This window comes from Ovis aries, chromosome 3, assembly GCF_016772045.2.
Source record: "Ovis aries strain OAR_USU_Benz2616 breed Rambouillet chromosome 3, ARS-UI_Ramb_v3.0, whole genome shotgun sequence".
Lineage (NCBI taxonomy): Eukaryota > Metazoa > Chordata > Mammalia > Artiodactyla > Bovidae > Ovis > Ovis aries.
In genome coordinates this window covers 27,964,169-27,984,614 of record NC_056056.1, presented here as the reverse complement: position 1 = coordinate 27,984,614, position 20,446 = coordinate 27,964,169, and the positions used below count along the sequence as shown (strand labels likewise).

Here is a 20,446-nt window from a genome sequence, read left to right as displayed (position 1 = left end):
AAGGTCCATCTAGTCAAGGCTATGATTTTTCCTGTGGTGATGTATGGATGTGAGAGTTGGACTGTGAAGAAGGCTGAGCGCCGAAGAATTGATGCATTTGAGCTGTGGTGTTGGAGAAGACTCTTGAGAGTCCCTTGGACTGCAAGGAGATCCAACCAGTCCATTCTGAAGGAGATCAACCCTGGGATTTCTTTGGAAGGAATGATGCTAAAGCTGAAGCTCCAGTACTTTGGCCACCTCATGCGAAGAGTTGACTCATTGGAAAAGACTCTGATGCTGGGAGAGATTGGGGGCAGGAGGAGAAGGGGACGACCGAGGATGAGATGGCTGGATGGCATCACAGACTCGATGGACGTGAGTCTGAGTGAACTCTGGGAGATGGTGATGGACAGGGAGGCTTAGGGTCGCAAAGAGTTGGACACGACTGAGCGACTGAACTGAAACGAACTGATTGTGATCTACACAGTCAAAGGCTTTGGCATAGTCAATAAAGCAGAAATAGATGCTTTTCTGGAACTCTCTTGCTTTTTCCATGATCCAGCGGATGTTGGCAATTTGATCTCTGGTTCCTCTGCCTTTTCTAAAACCAGCTTGAACATCAGGGAGTTCACGGTTCACGTATTGCTGAAGTCTGGCTTGGAGAATTTTGAGCATTACTTTACTAGCATGTGAGATGAGTGCAATTGTGCACTCAAGAGACACCAGCACTTTCGATGGCGAGGGGGACCACCTGGAGGTGGGCAAGAGGCGTGAGGTCATTATGTTGAATGCTCACCCCTCTTCACACCCCACTCCAGCACAGCCTAGAACAACCACTCTCACATGGTGGACCTGGGAACACAAAGATAACAAGGTATGCGGCTGGGTCCTGGCCCCAGACCTGCTCGGAGACAAACAGCCCAGTCACAAAGAGCTTCTCAGAAGAGTTTTATTGGGGTGCATGTGTGTCTCCTTCGCTGTCAGGCACCCACTTGCCCCTAGAGAAAGGGCTCCTTCATCCCTCACATTAGTCATGAGTCCCTGTACAAACAAGGGGCCTTTCCACGGCTTTCCCACCCACCCTGGGCCAGAGCCTAGCACAGAGGCTGGCTCAGACAGAGATGCTCTGTAGCTTCTTATGAATAAACGAATGGGCATATAAACGAGTGGACATATAAACAGTGAATGAGTGGACACATCAGGGCAACTGTCCGTCCAAGGAATGAAAGCCTTCACTCGAACCTGGCCAGAACGACCAGCCCCTCGCCCACCGCTTCCCTGAGGGCAGCTGGGATGACCAAGACCAGCTCAGGCAGAGTCAGAAGGTCTCCGGGTTCAAGGGAAGTTCCTCCTGAGAGGGAAGGGTCAACAGCATCCTCTGGAGCTGAGGAGAGAAAGCAGACCCTTTCTGTCCTAGAGGTGGCTACAAAAGGGCCTGATGTTAATTTAGTCCTGGACACCGTGGTTCTGGACAAGAGGAGCTTGTCTGCCTTCTCTCATGACCTCTGGTTGTGACCCTTGGTGGCCAGAGTAGCCCCCGGAGCTCTGACCTCTGCTCCTCACCAGCAGTGGTGAGCTGCTTGACCTCAGGCTAGGGCCCTCTGAGCAGAGTGGCCACCTCGTGGCTACAGGGTCAGAGGTCAGCGAGTCAGGGGTCATGTTGAGAAGACAGTGTTGTTTCCGGCCTTTTGGGGCTGAAGGGCGAGCTGACGGAGACCTGAGCCCAGGACCCAGGCCGGCGCGCAGATGGGCTCGCACACCTGACCTCTTGAGCCTCTAACTGTTCCCAACTCTCCCTTGTTTGTCGGGTCCTCCTGAATGCCCAGGTCAGCTAGATGAGGGATGGAAACACTAGCTGGAAGAACGGAAGGATGTTGAGAGGCCGACCTCCGGGAACACCCGCTGAGCCTCCCTGAAGGAGTTCTCAGTCTGGCCGGGAACCAGGAGAAAGAAGAGGACTAGGTGAGCTGAGGACCGGAAGTGGTACAGGTGAGGGGTGCCCACACTTGGCCCCAGGTCCCTGCTGAGGGGCTAAACAAGCCCTGCTGGGCAGGAGCAGGCCCAGCTGTCAGCCTGCGGCCCAGAGAGAATCCCGAGGCCCAGGGACGCTTGAGAGGGCTGTTGGTCTGGCTGGGAATAAGCCACCCTACAGGGATGGTGAGGGCGACCCCCCCACCTCCCCCAGATGTGAGGGCGGGCAAGGCAAGTCCAAGGAAATACCACCTGAGAGGAGGCCTTGGGAGGAGCTAACCAGGACACACCAGGACGGCCTGTGGGTGAGCCTGGTGAGTAAGAGTATCAGTGTCCTGGGGCCACTGTAACAAAGCATCACAAACTGGGAACTTAGATAACAAAAATGTAACGGACTTCCCTGGTGGTCCACTTAAGGATCCGCCTGCCAATGCAGAAGACATGGGTTCGATCCCTGGCCAGGGAACTAAGGACCCACGTGCCTCAGAGCAACAAAACCCATGCACCACGGCTGCTGAGCCCACACACCACAGCTTTGGAGCCTGCAGCCTGGAGTGCACGCTCTGCAGCGAGAGAAGCCCCCGCAGTGCCCAGCCCAGGCAGCACAACGAAGAGCAGCCCCTGCTCACTGCAACTAGAGAAAGCTGGCGCACAGCAATGAAGACCCAGTATAGCCAAAAAAATTTAAAAAAAATTATCTTTTCACAGTTCTGGAGGCTGTAAGCTCAAGATCAAGGTGTCGGGAGGGTTGGTTGCTCCTGAGGCCTCTCTCCTTGGCCTACAGACGGCCACCTTCTCACTGCATCCTTGGATGGCCTTTCCTGGTGTCTCTCCCTCTTCTTACAAGGGCACCAGTCAGATTGTACTAGGGCTTACATGACCTCATGTCACCTTAACAACCTCTTTATTTTTCTTTCTTGCTTCTTTTTGTTTGTTTGTTTGTTTGTTTTTTCGTTTTGGCTGTGTGGCCCAGCATTCAAGACCTTAGTTCCATGGCTAGGGATTGAACCCTTGTCCCTTGCCCTGAAAGTGCAGAGTCTTAACCACTGGACCACCAGGGAAGTCCTCTTAATCACTTCTTTAAAGACTCTATCTCCCCAAACAGTCACACTTGGAGAAGCTGGGGGTTAGGCCTTCAACACAGCGATTTTAGGAGATACAGTTTAGTGCCAGCAGGGACTATGGCCCCGATTGTGACTGTGCATGTTATAGAGAAATAGGCTGCTGGACCAGGTAATAAAACACCAACCCCAGGAGAGACAGTTCCTCCTGTGTGTGTGTGTGTGTGTGTGTGTGTGTGTGTGTGCATGTGTGTGTGTGTGTGCTCACATGTGTACATGTGCACAGCGGCCTGCTAGTCACTCAGCAAATGTGCTTCCCTCGGTTCACCTGATATTTCCTCAGAGAAGGACAGGCACTATAGGCCCATTTTCGGGATGAGCTGAGGTTGTGCAGGTCACAGGGCAGGCAAAGGACAGCCCTAGAACCTCTACCCAGGCTGCCTCGGTGTCCTGGGTGCTCCTTGCTCCCTGCCCCATCCTTGCTAGTGAGGTCATATCCCTGGGTCTCACAACACACCTCTGGAAGAGTCCTAGCAGTCGGTAGCAGGACCTCTACCTGTGTGTGATGTAGGCGGAAACGGAGGTGGCAATCTGCTGCCTAGAAGTGGAGTGATTCATGAGGCCGTGAGTTTACTGGCTAGTACATGTCTTATCTCCCTGACTCACTTGATTTTTAGGCTCTGACAAGCTCAGCGGTTTGCCAGGGTCTGACAGGTGCTTGTACCCAGAGGGCAGGGCTTGGTCCCTGCTGGGCCCAGCTTCCCCAGAGACCCTACACAGGTTTTTGGAGACCACCTGAGCTGGCCTACCGTGGGTCCCTCTGGGAAGGGCACATCCAGCCTTGGCTACACCCTGACAGCCTCTGGTTCTGCTCTCTCTTTCCTGAGGGGCCTTTGCCCCTCCCATGCCAGAGGACTTGGTGCCCCTTGGACCCTACCCTGGTTCCCCCTCTTGGCTGCAGAGGAATTTGGCTTCCCAGGAGCCTCCTGTGGAGGGCTGGGGCCTGTGGCAGGTGAGGCGGTCATATGTACAAATGCCAGGAGACCAGGGTGCCCAATCGCTAGGGTGCCAGCCAGCTTCTCATGGAGGCTCTTCTTGGAATTGGCTCTGATCGAAGAGCCTTGACCAGCTGCCCTTAACCCCACTGGCTGAGGCCTTGCTGGGTTTTTCTGTTGGAAAATTTCATCCAGACACTTCCAAGGAGCTCCAGCGCTCCTGTGTCTGCCTCTGGGGCCACGGCTGATGGGAGGCCAGAGAACAAGTCCTTCCTTGACCTGGTCATGGTAGGTAAGGGGTCCCTGAGGGAAGGGCTGGGGCCTGGAGAGCTGCTCATCTTTGACTGTCAGGTTCTTCCAGCCAAGTGACCATGTGAGGGCCTGGATCAGCGGCGTAGAGCGTGTCCTCAGGGGCAACTTTGGGTCCAGTCTTATCAGTCATGACCTCTCCTGCCTATGACTGGACCAGTGGCATATGGGCACTGCCCTCGTGACAGCCAGAAGGGCCAAGGCTACCTAAAAGCTCTCTTCCTAATCAGCCCCGGTGTTAAGGCTCTTCCTGGCAGAGACATATCGATAACCTCAGATATGCTTATAACACCACCCTTATGGCAGACAGCAAAGAGGGACTAAAGCGCCTCTGGATGAAGGTGAAACAGGAGAGTGAAAAAGCTGGCTTAAAATTCAACATTCAAAAAACTAAGATCGTGGCATCCGGTCCCATCACTTCATGGCAAATAGATGGGGAAACAATGGACAGATTTTATTTTCTTGGATTCCACAATCACTGCAGATGGTGACTATAGCCATGAAATTAAAAGATGCTTGCTCCTTGGAAGAAAAACTATGACAAACCTAGACAGCGTATTAAAAAGCAGAGACATTACTTTGTCGACAAATTTCGTCTAGTCAAAGCTATGGTTTTTCCAGTAATCATGTATGGATGTGAGAGTTGGACCATAAAGAAAGCTGAGCCCAGAAGAACTGATGTTTTTAAACTGTGGTGTTGGAGAAGACTTTTGAGAGTCCCGGGACTGCAAGGAGATCAAACTAGTCAATCATAATGGGAGTTATTCCTGAATATTCATTGGAAGGACTGATGCTGAAGCTGAAGCTCCAATATTTTAGCACCTGATACAAAGAACTGACTCTTTAGGAAAGACTCTGATGCTGGGAAAGATTGAAGGCAGAAGCAGAAGGGGGTGACACAGGACTAGATGGTTGGATGGCATCACCGACTCAATGGACACGAGTTTGAGCAAGCTTGGGAAATGGTGAAGGGCAAGGAAGCCTGGTGTGCTGCAGTCCATGGGGTCTCCAAGAGCTGGACATGACGGAGTGACTGAACAACAAGCAGAGACCAGGACGCAGTGACCGAGAATTACACACGGCCAGCCTGGGGGGTCCCTCAGGACCACTTCATCCAGTCCTCCTGTTGGCAGAGACCTCACCTCACTGTCAGCTCCCAGGGCTCTCAGGGTTTGTGTGGATGGTTGCCGTGCCCTAAGGCAACCACAGTGCCCTGACATTCAAGCACACTTGGAACTGTTGAATGAATAAACGAATTCAGGTCCTTAGGTCATTCCAGTGTCCATCCCCGCCTCCCCACCGCCCCCCCGCAACCCCCCTCAAAGAGCAACTGTGGTCAAGGGGCCTGAGATTCAGTTCATTGCTGCTGGTGGTGTGTGTGTGTGTGTGTGTGTGTCTGTGTGTGTGTGTGTGTGTGAACCACTCTCCATTTCTACCAGGAGCCCAGGGGTTTGCCTGGATGGGAAGAGACTGCAAGTCAATCCTGGGCCTGTGGCTGTGAGCATGGAACTTTTCAGGAAATAAAGAGGCATTGATTGTGGGTCCTGCCGGCAGGTAACTAAAGCTGACTGATTCCCTTCAGACCAAACCCTGAGGTGCTCGGGGCTCTGAGCTGGCGCGGCTCTGAAAGGCACTGACTGGGCCCTGGCCCGGCTCCAGGAGGAGCGGCGTGGGAACATAGCCTTTACCCTCTGCTGGGCCTCGAGGGTGGGGAGGTGGGTCTGGGGCGGGATCTGGGACCAAACCCCAGGGTGGCCTCTGAGGGACACTTCTGGGCAAGGCAAGCCTCAAAGGACCCAGAGCAGCCACTTCTCCTGTCATCTGTCCCTCCCTAGTGGGTCTTCCAGGACTGTCTTTCGGTGGTGGAGAAGGCTCGTGGGAATCCCCTTGCTTCCGTGAGTGGACATGGGCTGTTCCATTGCCCCTCCCAGGGACCACGCCTGGGTCCACTTGGAGAAGCACTGGGCATCAGAGTGAAGTAAGACCTGCAAAGGGTGTGTGCTTAGGAACCCTGGATCCGGCAGGCCCTGTCCTCTCCTCCCTCCAGATTTTCGGAAGAAGGTTGTTTCCCATGTTTTGACGCATCAGCGACTATGACTGTGGGGCCCGGGTCCCGGGTGCTCGTGTCCAAGGGTGGCAGCTCTGGCTGGCGGCAGCGGCAGCAAGTGGGTCTGTTCTGCCGGAAATTCTTGGTCTGGCCTGGCCTCTCTAGAGCCCGAGGCCAGCAGGAAACCTGCCTTTCCTGTCCGGGGCTCCCAGCCCCTGTCAGGCTCCCTGGGTGAGGGCAGGGCGCTCTCTTCAGTTCTCACACAGAACTCTGTTGGGTTGGGTTCCCAACAAACAGAAGTCTGGCGCCATTGGGCCCGCTTACTTTTTCCTTCTTCTCTGGCTGGGGCAAGGGAAACAGGTAAAGAGTTTGGGGTTCAAATCCCTGTTCTGATGGAGGCCCAGGACAAAGCCATTTCTCATTTTCTCTATGCTGAACCAAACCTCCTTAGGGATCTCCTCTCATCCCCTGGTGGCTTTTCCCTGCTGGCTGAGGAAGGTCTGTCCTGTGCACCAGCCAGCCTGGGGGCCCTATTACTGTGTGTGTGTGTGTGTCTGTGTTAGTCATTCAATCCTGTCTAACTCTTTGTGACCCCATGGACTGTAGTCCACCAGGCTCCTCTGTCCATGGAATTCTCCAGGCAAAAATAATGGAGTGGGTAGCCATTCCTTTCTCTAGAGGAGCTTCCCGACACAGAAATCGGACTCGGATCTCCTGCACTGGCAGGTGGATTCTCTGCTGTCTGAGCCACCAGCCCCACCCAAGGTCCCATCGGAAATTCTGATGACTGAGCAGGATTGTCTACTCTGACTGGGACTTGACCAACCTGTCCAGCGTCCTGCCCTCTGAGGAATCCAGGACCATAATGCCAGCATCATCATGCCTCCCACGTGTCGGGTACTGAGCACTTTACAACTGAGACCTCAAATACTCCCAAAAACAGACAGATGAGGTATGATTATCCACAGTCACAGAGGAAGAAGCCAAGGCTCAGAGATGCTGAGTGACTTTCCTGGAGTCGCACAGCTCATAAGTGGGCCGATCAGATACTGGAACCTAAAGTCCATGCACCTTCCTTTGAAAGTACTTTATGGGGTGAGGGGAGGGTAAGGAGCTACGTCAGGGGCAGTCATGAGGAGGGGCTTTCTTCTGGGTAATGGTTAAGATGCAAGATAGCCAGCAGCACTCCAAGCCTTGTGGAGCCATCTTCAGGAATTCCCTCTATCTTTGGACCTTTAGTATCTAAGATCTGACTTCTCTCCATAACAGCCTCAGCTGGGCCCCATGATGTGGCGGCTGACCCCCAGACCAGCCCCAGCATGCCTGCCACTCTTACTGTCCTCCTCATGCTCAGACTCATTGGTTCTGGTTCTGTTGTGAACAAAGCAGACCAAGGATGAAATGGGAGGCTCCTGATTGGGTTATTCCATGGACTCAGGGGCCGCTTGCCAAGGCCTACAAAATGTCAGAACCATTTCACAACTTCTCCTGAAGAGTGTGCAAACACAGCTCTGCTGAGTCTCATCTGTAAAGTGGGTTATTATAAGGCTAAACTCTGAAAATAGGGCATTGGTGTTGTGCCTGGAGCATAGCAGGGGCTCAAAAAATGGTGATTGTTATTAACCTTTCTCTAGATAATCTAGGTGGTGTCGTTTACCAGGATTTTAGGAAACTTATGGATTTTATTGCTGCTCTGTACTGAGCATTCCCAGGTGAGGAGCTGAGATCAAGGGCAATTCATTCAATAAGGGAACTCCCCTGTGGGGTCAGGCTTCCCTGGTGGCTCAGTGGTAAAGAACATGTCTGCCAATGCAGGAGATGTGGGTTCAATCCCTGGGTTGGGAAGATCCCCTGGAGGAGGGCATGGCAACCCACTCTAGTATTCTTCCTGGGAAATTCCATGGACAGAGGAGCCTGGTGGGCTACAGTCCATAGCGTCACAAAGGGTCGGACATGACTTAGCTACTGAGCACACAAGCACCTAAGTTGTGGGATCATGAGGGCCCATAGTGGTATGAACTTCTGCAAGGGGCCAGAGAGGCAACCCAGGGGCAGTGACATCACATCCCAGGCTGGCAGCAACAGCCCACTTTCCCCCTCACTGGAGTCCAGAGCCCTGCCCCCTTCCTTGGTGCCTCTGTTCACTTGCAGCATCATTCTCGGCCCCTGTGAACAGAAAGGACTAACAAGACAAGAGTGTGAGCCTCAAGGATGTGATGAAGGCACACCCTGCTCTGCTACCTTTTGGGAAGCCCAGCCCTGCCACTCACTGTTCAGGCTGGAAGGGGAAGGGCCTAGACCAACATCAGGTTGGTCTGTGCAAAAGGCCTTGGATGCTGGGTGAAGAGGAGGCTGTGCTTCCTGCAGCAGGACCAGGGAGCTGGAGGGGAGAGACCAGAAGGAAGCCGGCTGCTGGCTGGGTCAGGAAAGCTGGGGAATGGATGGGACCAGTGTGGGTAGCGGTCTTTCCATCTTGTGCTCCACATCTCAGGAGCCACCCCTTGGCAGGGCCAGCGGACTGGATGGAGGATGGATGCTGATGTTGGAGGCTGGACATATGTCCCCTGGGAGCCAAACCCCAGAACATGTGCTCTCTGATGGGAAAACTCTCAGCTGGTTTGACTGGATTTCCAAAGCTTGGGACTGAGACCTCAGAGAGAGCAGCTGGGGGAAGACGGAGGACATCTCCTGGGGCTCTGGCTGACTCAAGAACTTCAAAGGCTAAATCACCTCCAGCATTTGTGCGCACAAGAAAAGCTAGTCAGGGGAGGGCTGGAGATCTGTCTCCTGGGACAGGGTCAAGGATTTGACCCTGTCAGGTTTCCAACAAATGGACTCGTCCCAGGGGTCACCAGGCATCCCCACTCACATGCCCCAGCAGCTTTGCTGGTCACAGAATGGCTGCAAATTACATGTTATTAGAAGAGTCTGGCTGATGAAGTCACTGTAGCCCTAATCCTATTTATTTCAATGACAGCCTTGGCAGAGCCGTAAATCTTGCTGCCAACCATGTCTCTTGTGGTTGGTTCCTTGGAGGAGCTATCGTCAGACGTGACTACAGGGAGAAATCCTTGTTAAAGCTTCAGTTTGCCATTCGTCACCTTTTTCCTTCAAATGGAAAGTTCTTCCAGGAAACCCTGCCATGCGGCAGACTATAACTTTCAAAGATGGCGTCCATGTTATATCCTATTGGGACATACTTCTCTTGACACTCTGGGACTCACTCTGTGACTGCCTTCATGTAGTAGCCACTGCCGAAGCGACGTTTCGATGATTTCCACAGTTAGGTTGCAAAGATGCCATGTGCTTCCATTTTATCTTCCAGGGACTCTTGCTATTGGAATCCAGCCACCATGCTGTGAGGAAGTCCAGGCCACACGGAGAGGCCACATATAAGGTGTTCTGGTCCATAGCTCCTACTAAGTGCCAGCTGGCCACCAGCATCAGCCAGCAACCATGTGAGTGAGGAGACTTGCCAGATGACTCTAGACCATCTGACTGCAACTTCATGAAGGACCCTGAATGAGAACCACCCAGCTGAGCCTGGCTGACCCTGAGAACTGTGAGAGATAATAATAAAATGATCATCATTGTTTCAAGCCACTAAGATTTGAGGGGATGGTTACACAGTGATGGATCGCCAGAACATCCACAAATAATGATGATGGAGAACCTCTGCCTCTTGAGCTTCTGTATTGTTGAAAACTGGAAGTACTCCATCCTCCCAAACATTCCTTCTCAGGTTCTAAAAATATAATATCTGGGTGATTCAGTCTCGAAGTAGGATTTGAAAGCAGAAACTCCAGTTTTCAGCAGTGCGAAGACAGGACCTCCCTGGTGGTCCAGTGGTTAAGAAACTGCCTGCCAATGCAGGGGACATGGGTTTGATCCCTGGCTGGGGAAGATTCCACAAGCTGCAGGGCAACTAAGCCCATGCATTACAACTAAGCCTGTGCTCTCGAGTGCACGGTCACTCTTGTTGCTACAAGAGAAGCCATGGCAACGAGGAGCCTGGACATTGCTGCTAGAGAGTAGCCCCTGCTCGCTGCAGCCAGAGAAAGCCCACGCGCAGCAGGGAAGACTCCGGGCAGCCAGAAATCAAACAAATGGAAGTGGGAAGACTGCTGCCTCACAGTCCCAAGGGAGTTCTTCTCTTGAACATTTCTACTGGGAGGCAGTTACGAGGTCATGGAAAGATCGCGACTCAGGCGTCAGGTAGACAGTATATTGGTCTGTTCAGGAGAACATAACAAAATACCAGAGTCTGAGAGGCTTATAACAACAAACATTTATTTCTCACAGCTCTGGAGGCTGGGAAGTCCAAGATCAAGGCACAGACCTGCCTCTGGTTCAAAGCAGTGCCTTGAAGTTGTAATCTCACATGGCAGAAAGACACGTTTCATAAGGCCACTATCTCCTTCTCGAGGCTCTGCCCTCATGACTTTTAATAACATCCCTGAGACTCCACTTCCTGACACCCTACCTTGGGGGGACATAAACCATCAGAGCATCCAGGCACAAATCTCAATTCTGCCACCTCCTAGCATCAATCACTTTACTTCTTTGTGTTGCAGAGTCACAGTGACAAAATGGGAACGCTTACACCTACCTTAGTGGATTGGCATGACAGTTCCAGATTCTTTATAACCAATCTTGGCTCAGGCGGTAAAGCGTCTGCCTACAATGCGGGAGACCTGGGCTCAGTCCCTGAGTTGGGAAGATCTGGAGAAGGAAATGGCAACTCACTCCAATATTCTCGCCTAGAAAATCCCATGGATGGAGGAGCCCGGTAGCTACAGTCCATGGGGTCACAAAGAGACACGACTGGGTGACTTCACTTTCACTTTTTCACTTTTCATCCTAAAAAAGAATTTGAGGCAGATTATGGGAATGATCTATGCAAACTGCCTTGTGATAGCTATTAAAAGTATTTGTCAAATGCTTACTAAGTGCCACGCACAATTTTAAGTACTTTGCATGTACTAACTCCCAGGTGGTGCGAATGGTAAAGAACTGCCCACCCCTGCCAATGCAGGAGATGTAAGAGACACAGGTTCGATTCCTGGGTCAGGAAGATCCCCCTGGAGGAGGGCATGGCAACCCACTCCAGTACTCTTGCCTGGAAAATCCCATGGACATAGTTTACTTACTTCCCTGATGGCTCAGACGGTAAAGTGTCTGCCTACAACGTGGGAGACCTGGGTTCGATCCCTGGGTTGGGAAGATCCCCTGGAGAAGGAAATGGCAACCCACTCCAGTGTTCTTGCCTGGAGAATCCCATGGGTGGAGGAGCCTGGTGGGCTACACTCCATGGGGTCGCAAAGAGTCGGACATGACTGAGAGACTGCACTCATAAAAGCCTAGTCTGCTACAGTCCATAGGGTCGCAAAGAATCAGACATGACTGAAGCGACTTAGCATATAGCACAACTTGATAGTCACAACAGTCCTGTGAGTTAAGTGCATTTTAAAGATGGAGGAAACCAAGACACAGAGAGATTAAGTAATTTTCCCAAGGCCACATAATCAGTAGGTAACAGAGCTGGAATTTGAACCCAGGAAATTTGACCCTAGAATGGACTAGACCATACTGTCTCTCAGTAAATGGTTAACTCTGGATTAGAGGTGCTGGTGGCATAAGTGTCCAGCCCATCCTCTTCATGAAGAACCAACGTGAAGAGATCCAGGGCTCAACCCGAAGTCAAAGCAATGGTGAGATGTCCAGCACTGGGGTTGCTAATAGGAGAGACGCAGTATGGATGAAGGTCAAACCCAGTGGCCTTGGAGGGGGTGGGGTAGTGGGATGACAGACCAGGAGGGAAGGGAACAACTGAGGAAGAGGACATTTTCAATATCAGGACAAGGACACCCATCTGGAGCCCTTGGGGGTGGGAGTTAAATCATCCTGGGGAGACGTGCCAAGGACACTGGACACTGAGACTGGCCCTTTTCCTTAGGCTATGGGACCCTCAGTGAGTCACCTGCCCTTGGATTTGAAATGCTACTAAACATTGCAGCTCCCAAATGAGAGCATGTGTACAAAATGCTCAGGAAACCAGACAGGGAAGCTACCACTCCATTTTCTAGTTAGCAAACGATATCTTTTTTCAAGCTTCCTGTAGTAAGTTTTCACTGTTTTGGAGGGCCACTAATTTAACACGAATCAGGTGCTTCCTTCGCTTCTTGAACAGAGTCATTGGAATATCATTTAGCCTGCCTTCATGACTCAAGGTTAATCATTATGAACACCTGTTTCCACACTGAGCTGCACAGTGACGCTGGGCTGAGAGGGCGAGTCTTGTCTGGGTGCGACTCCGGGCCCCTGCGGGATGGCCCCAGGCTGCTGGGCTTTTGGAGTCCTCTGATAGCCCTGGATAGGTCATTAGTTTCATCTCTTACTAAGCCTGTCAGCTGTCCCCTCTCTGTGCTGTCAGAATGTCAGCCCAAAGCCGGTTGACAACACTTAGATTTGCACTCCTCATCTGATGCGACTTACAAGCCAGAGGCTCACGTTGCTCACAAATGTTCGTAAGAGCAGGGATACCTAAGTACAGGGTACCAAGGGGTTCAACTCAGCGTGAGAGTTAGCACCTGGGAGTTTATGCCATCAGTCTTGACTACTCAGAGACCCTTGACCCGCTCCTTTTATGAATTTCAACAGCTCCAGAGTGGGGAGGTGTTACTGTGGTGTTACTGTTACTGTTTGGGATGGGGTGGGGAGAGAACCAGGAAACAAATTGGAACAGAAGGAACAGGGGCATCGGAACAGAGGCAGGGCGGGATTCAGGAAGTCAAAGTCCAGGCTGGGGACACCTAGTGCCAAGTGGGCACTGGAAGCAAGGAGGGGAGCTGAGATGTCACCTGCCCCTTGAGGAGCCCAGTATCCCAGGTGTTACTGTGGCTGGTGACCTGTCAAGGATCCTATTTGATCTAGTTCTTATTATTTTAAAACATGGCGGCTCTTTCTTTTCTTTCCTGAAACTGGTGTTTGTTGTCATTTACAGAAACTTCAGAGCCACCGCTGCTCCTACAGTCCCACAGCCTCAGTCCATGCCTCCCCAACCTTGACCCAGCCTCCCTAGGTTACACCTGGTAAAGGTCTTCTAAGTGCCCCTCTGTGCCCAGCACCCAGCCAGCCACTCAGTGGAGATGCTGGAGCAGGCTGAGCCACGGCCCGGCCTTCCAGGAGCTCTCCTTTCTGGCTGGGGAGGCTAGGTTGACTCACAGGACCAGTTCGGGAACACACAGGAAGACCAGAAGTAGAGACGGGCTGGCTGTGGCCCCTGGTGGCCAATGTTAGTGCAAGGGGCGGTCAGGAGGGAAGGCTGCTGGGAGCTCTAAGGAAGGCCGTGGGGAGGCTTGCAGGGCCACATGCTGGAGGGACGGCCCTTCCTGAGCAGCGCTCAGATTTCAAAGAACGCTGGCAGGTCTGCGGTGTGGGCAGGGTTCCCTGCAAGAATGAGAGAATGTGGGCCTTCCTCCAGGAGATCTGGGGTTGGGATGGGGTGGGGAGAGAACCAGGAAACAAATTGGAGCAGAAGGAACAGAGGCATCGGAACAGAGGCAGGGCGGGATTCAGGAAGTCAAAGTCCAGGCTGGGGAGACCTAGTGCCAAGTGGGCACTGGAGGCAAGGAGGGGAGCTGAGATGTCACCTGCCCCTCGAGGAACCCAGTATCCCAGGCTGAGCTCAGACAGAACTAGTTCAAAGTCAGGGGAGCCTACAGACACCCAGGTTCCGGCAGGGGTGCCGGGTCACTGCAGCCTGTTGTAACAGGCAATTATGAAAGCGAAATGTAAACAGGAAGCCTCTCATTCAGTCACCTGGAAATTGGTTTCGAACAATATTAACACTCCGTCTCTCACTGCTCAACAAAAGGAAGTTCCTTTTCAGATTTACCGGCTGGGGACTTCCCTGGCCGTCCAGTGGTTAAGACTTTGCCTTCCAATTCAGGAGGTGCCGGTTCAAAACTCCGTCAGGAAGCTAAGATCCCACATGCCTCATGGCCAAAAACCCAAAAACATGAAACGGATTTACAGGCTGTAGGAAGCATACTTACACTTGCTCAGAGGAGCCGGGAGGCGGCTCCTCTTCCTCCCTCCATGACCCCCTCCCCTCAACAGAGCACACTGGTTACGGGGCAGAGATGACTTAGGTACCCTGAGCTCCTAAGGAAGGCTCTGGGAAGGTTGTGCATCCCCTGACATTGTTGGAACTCAGATGATCAGTGGACCATCCATGCCCAGGAGGCCTGGCCTCACGCCAGGGTGCTGAGGGCCTAAGAGGACTTGCATGGGATGCGGTCCCACTGGGGGTTCTGGTGAGGGCAGGGCCCAGGCGGAGTTCTGGCTGTTGCTCCAGAGACCCCAGGACTTGAGCAGGAGGGACTGTGTGCCCACCTTGTTCCCAGAACACCCTTAGCCCTCTATTAAGTCCTCTTGGTAGACAATCGTATCTCTATCTTTGTTCAGGTGAGGCCGCCCAGGCCCAGACCCATGCACAACTGCAGGGTTTGGCCAAGCATACTCACTGAAGCTTCCAGGCCCAAGATGACATGCAGAGGCCGCCAGGGGATGCTGATGGCAATTGTCACTGTTTGGAAAGGTACAGAGACCTCTAGGTTCCAGAGGCATCTATCAGATGTGAGGGCCCCGGTCAACCCGCATGTCCCGCCCAGAAAGGACTCCACCCTCAAGGCCCTGCCTTCTCCAGGCCCTTCTAGAACGAGATGCCCACAGAGAGGCGGGGAAAGCGCAAAGCACCAGTCAGCCGGGGCGCAGAGGTGGCGCGGACGGCGCGTTCCTGCCCAGCGCGCCCCACCGTGCGACCGGAGCGGGTACTGCAGGAGCGGGCGACCGGCCACTTGTCCTTTACCCGCCCGCCGGCCTGGCGGTGCCCCCGCGACAGCGGACCTCCCGACTTCACAGGCTTGATCTTCACGGAGCATCACCAGGGGCGAAGAATCGGCTTATTTTACACGATGCACCCTCCCGTGAAGGGCGCGAAAACCCCGAGCTAAGGGACAAAACGGACGGTGGAGTGAACTGATGCCAAATAGAGGCAGGGGCAGGAGAGGTGTGTTGGGAGGGCAAGGAGTGGGGCGTGGGGGATGACACCGGAGACCCAGGAGGACCCATCCCAGGGGACAGGGAACTTCCAGGGGGGACAGATAAGCCAGAATGGGGCAAAGATGGGAGGGAGGGGGACCTGGGCTCTAGGGCAGGGTCACCAGCAAAGCCGGGGGAAGGTAGCCCTCAAGAGCCTCCCTGAGCACTTTTCCTGGTTATTAGTGTTTCTCAAATGAAAGAGGGGTGGCACCCCTGCTTCCAGAGGCATTTGATGATACGCAAGGAAATCTGCAAGTCACAAGATAAACATGAAACTTCCTTGGCTGTCCAGAGGTTAAGACAGGGCATGTGGGTTTGATCACTGGTCAGGGAGCTAAGATCCTGCAAGCCTGCGTGCCAAAAAAAAAAAAAACACAAAACATAAAACAGAAGCTATGTTGTAACAAATTCAATAAAGATTTCAAAAATGGTCCACATCAAAAAAAAAAAAAAAAAAAACCTTTAAAAAACAAAAGATAATGGGGCTTACTTGCCTTTCTTGAGTTTGCTTAAGAGTTCCAAGCTGGCTCAGTGGTAAAGAATCTGTCTGCCAATGCAGGAGAAGCAGGAGACATGGATTCAATCCTTGTGTGGGGAAGATGCCCTAGAGGAGGAAACGAAAACCCATTCCAGTATTCTTGCCTGGAAAACTCCATGGATAGAGGAGCCTGGCAGACTACAGTCTATGCGGTCACACAGAGCTGGACACAACTGAGCATGCATGCACATATGCAAATAAATACATAACTTTATCTCTTTAAAAATGGTTATCTTATGGAACATATAATGCAAAATCCCAATGCATTTAAAGCAAAAACAGGAGACTTCCACTGCATTTGAGCTATGGTGGGCTGCTTCAGGGTGTGTCCCCATGTATGAGGACACCATTCTGTCCATCTGCCTTGACAGGACGTCTGTGGAAATGCTGGAAAAGCCCTGGGAAGTACCTGGAAGAGAGGTCAGGTGACGTTGGATACAGGTCACTCTGGTTGCTCCAATGGAAGAGGGGAGCCAGGGGTCCAGAAAAGGAACTGGGCTGCTTCTAGGTCTTTGGTTTTGACCTTGGGGCTCCATGAAAAGGTCTTGGAAACCCCCAAGAGGGCCTAGACCCCCTTGAGAACTACTGAATTAAGAATAGGATCATATGAGCTATAGGCCTATGTACAGATCTGGAACCAAAAAGCAAAATTTTGATGGTTATCCTGGATTTCAGTTTCCCTTTTCTCATTTCACCCAAAGGAACTTGCCTGACACTGAGAAGGGTAGGGGTCCTGCTCCTGTGATGGCTGCTGAATCAGGAGACTGTAACAGGGCTGTTAAATAATTCATTAAATATGACCAGAAAAACATATTTATAGATACATTCACAAGTCATTTTCCAACACAGATATATAAAGAAAGTTAAGGGATGTTAGAGCTAGCAGGACCCTGAGAATTCTAGTCCAATTTTCTCATTTTAAAGATGGAAAAGTGGGGAATTCCCCAGAGGTCCAGTGGTTAGGATGCCCCCGCCCCCCACTGTAGGGGGCACAGGTTCAGTCCCTGGATGGGGAACTAGACATGCGTGCTGGGTGGCACAACCGAAAATAAATAAATAAATAAATAAAATAAAGATGGAGAAGTTACAGTTCAGATAATCCAGTTCAACTGAATTCAACAAACATGGAGCACCTCCCACCACGTGGTGAGTAAAATCAAGCAGAGTAAGATGGCAGGGACTGATGCAAGGTGACGGCTGGGGCAAGGGTGATAACAGAACAGATGCAAGAGGTGGTCAGAGACTAGAAATATTCGGAAGGTCGAGACCTCCTAAAAGAAAGCTGCCCAGGTCACACACAGGAAGTGATGTGGCTGGGGCTTCACGGCTACTGAGTCCCCAGTCAATGCCTCAGTGCTTTGCATTTATTATCTGTAAGTCACCACAAGCAGGGAGGTGCAATTAGTCCAGTTTTATAGACGAGGAAACTGAAGTTGAGAAGGACAAAGAGAACGTCCCAAGGTCACCCAGCTAGCAGGTGGCTGTCTCAGAACCCCACCAACCGGACTCTAGAATCCGCTTCACAGAGGTTCAGGGCATTACCAGGGATTACCTCCTTCCTTCCCAGAAGTCTCAGTTGACACTGTCATGGGATCAGCCCCAGGGGGGCAAAGACTGCTGTGAACACATCCCGAATCTCCTGACCTGAAAGGTCCCTTTGGTGGCTCTTCCATGTATATTAAATCCTCATCACTAGAGATTTCTCTGAGGGATAAGGCATCGCAAGACGCCGTTATGTGCAAACAATGATTAAGTCCTGGTGAAGCTGTGGGTTTGCGGACTTAAATAGGCAGCCCAGGGAAGCAGAAAGCAGAGAGCCCAGAACATCACAGGAGCATGAACCCTGCCCTTCTCAGTGGAACCTTGGTTATTTGGCTAGAATAGCAAAGGGAACCTTAACCTCAAATATTACACTAGAATTTGTTTATATTCTAGATCCGTGGCCAGGCCTGTGATTCATGTGACTATATTCTTCTTCTTATTTTTTTCTATTTTTTGGCTGTGCTGCACAGCTTATGGGATCTTTGTTCCCCAACCAGGGATCAAACCTGTGTTCCCTGCAGTGGAGGTTGCAGTCCTAACCACTGGACCACCAGGCAAGTCCCATGTGATTATATATATGTATATTTTTAGGCAGTTCTCAGAGTTGAAATTTATTAGTATTCAAATGGTCAAGCTGTACAGATTGCTTTTTCAGATGTACACGCAACATATGTATATCATAGCAAAGTTACTTGTTAATAATAAAATATGATTTCTTTAAGGACTAAATTATGAAAGTGAAAGTGTTAGTCACTCAGTCATGTCCGGCTCTTTGTGACCCCATGGACTGTAGCCCACCAGGCTCCTCTGTTCAAGGGATTTTTTCAGGCAAGAATACTGAAGTGGACTGCCATTCCCTTCTCCAGGGGAGTCTTCCTGACCCAGGGATTGAACCCAGGCCTGCTGCATTTCAAGCAGTTTCTTTACCATCTGAGCCACTAGGAAGCAAAGAAACCACTAATTAATTAAATAGTTGATGCATATGGATAAGGGCTTTCCTGGTAGCTCTGATGGTAAAAAATCTGCCTGCAGTGCAGAAGACCCAGGTTTGATCCCTGGATCAGGAAGACCCCTGGAGAAGGGAATAGCTACCCACTCCAATATTCTTGCCTGGAGAACTCCACAGACAGAGGAGCCTCGTGGGCTACAGTCCCTGGGGTTGCAAAGAATCAGATACAACTGAGCAACTAGCATGCACACACATTTATGGGTAATATTAAAGATCTGACATAAATAGGCAACCCTGTGACTCTATTCTTAATTTGGCAGTTCTCAAAATGGTCTAAGATCTTTTAGGGGTTCCCTAGTCTCTGTCAGGGGGATATTGAGGCCAAAAGTGTTTTCATAGTAATATTATGATGTTCATTGCCCTTTTCACTCACTCTCTCATAAGAATACAGTGGAGTTTTCCAGAGGTTATGTGACATGGGACATGGATAGAGAGCAAATACAGAAGCAATATAGCTGTTTTCTAGCTGTTTTCTACTTGGAGAAGGCAATGGCACCCCACTCCAGTACTCTTGCCTGGAAAATCCTATGGACAGAGGAGCCTGGTAGGCTGCAGTCCATGGGGTCGCTAAGAGTCAGACAGGACTGAGTGACTTCACTTTCATACACTGGAGAAGGAAATGGCAACCCACTCCAGTGTTCTTGCCTGGAGAATCCCAGGGATTGGGGAGCCTGGCGGGCTACCGTCTGTAGGGTCGCACAGAGTCGGACACGGCTGAAGTGACTTAGCAGCAGCTGTTTTCTACTTAGCCAGACATTAAAGAGATTTGCAAACGTATAAAACCATGCCATGCTTTTCACTCTTTTTTTGTTTGTTTTTAAAACTCTGGTTAGTTTTCATTCAAGTGTGTTAATATGGGTTTGCTGCAGCTATTCTAAGTGAATTAATACATTGTTGCTGTTCAGTCGCTAATTTGTATCCGACTCTTTGCAACCCCAGGGACTGTTGCATGCTGAGCTCCTCTGTTTTCCACTGTTTCCTGGAGTTTGCTCAAACTCATGTCCATTGAGTTGGTCCTCTGCTGCCCCCTTCTCCTTTTGCCTCCAGTCTTTACCAGCATCCAGATCTTTTTCAGCGAATCAGCTCTTTGCAGCAGGTGGCCAAATTAATTAATAAATAAACATTTTAAAATTCTCAGTTTCAGTTTCTCATTTAATATAACTCAGTAAGTACAACCCACACACACATACTGGGATCCTCAATAATTTTTAAGTGTGTAAATAGGCGTAGAATGTGAAGGGACAAAATGGTCAGTCTGGCTAGAGAAGTCACACTCAGAAGCCCTGCCTGTGTTTCTTCTCTGAGCACATACGTGGTCTAACAGGTATGTGAGAAGGAGACAGATGCAGGGAGAAGAGAAATGCAGGAAGGAGAGATATACCCAGAGGAATTCTGTCCCTGCTGCAAAGACCAAGTTGACATTACCCCGTAGTAACACATGAGGGCGCCCTTACCAGTCAGCAGATTTCAGGTTGTGCTGGATACTGGGATTACTAGTAGGAAGGCACATCGGGCATCTGACTCTGTGCCTCCTGAAGTAGCTGCTGAAACTCCAGTCTCCCCTCGAGTCCTGGTGAGGATGGAAGGACACTTTTACTGCATAGAGTCCCATAGAAGCCACAGTGCTGGAGTGGGCCACCCCAGTCATGGCAACATCCAACACTTTTGCTCTGTGATGTCAGTTCAGTTCAGTCGCTCAGTCGTGTCCAACTCTTTGCGATCCCAAGGACCGCAGCACGACAGGCCTCCCTGTCCATCACCAACTCCCAGAGCTTACTTAAACTCATGCCCATTGAGTCGGTGATGCCATCCAGCCATCTCATCCTCTGTTGTGCCCTTCTCCTCCTGCGCTCAATCTTTCCCAGCATCAGGGTCTTTTCCAATGAATCA

General features: G+C 51.2%; 1 long non-coding RNA gene across 1 annotated transcript; it reads right to left on the bottom strand.

Annotated features, from left to right (window-relative positions):
* Positions 1–10,627: 10,627 nt before the first annotated feature.
* LOC132659573 (uncharacterized) lies at positions 10,628–15,014 on the bottom strand. Its single transcript, XR_009600131.1, has 2 exons — positions 14,891–15,014; positions 10,628–11,222 (listed from the first exon to the last, which is right to left on the bottom strand). It is a non-coding gene; the product is annotated as an uncharacterized LOC132659573 (long non-coding RNA).
* Positions 15,015–20,446: the final 5,432 nt, after the last annotated feature.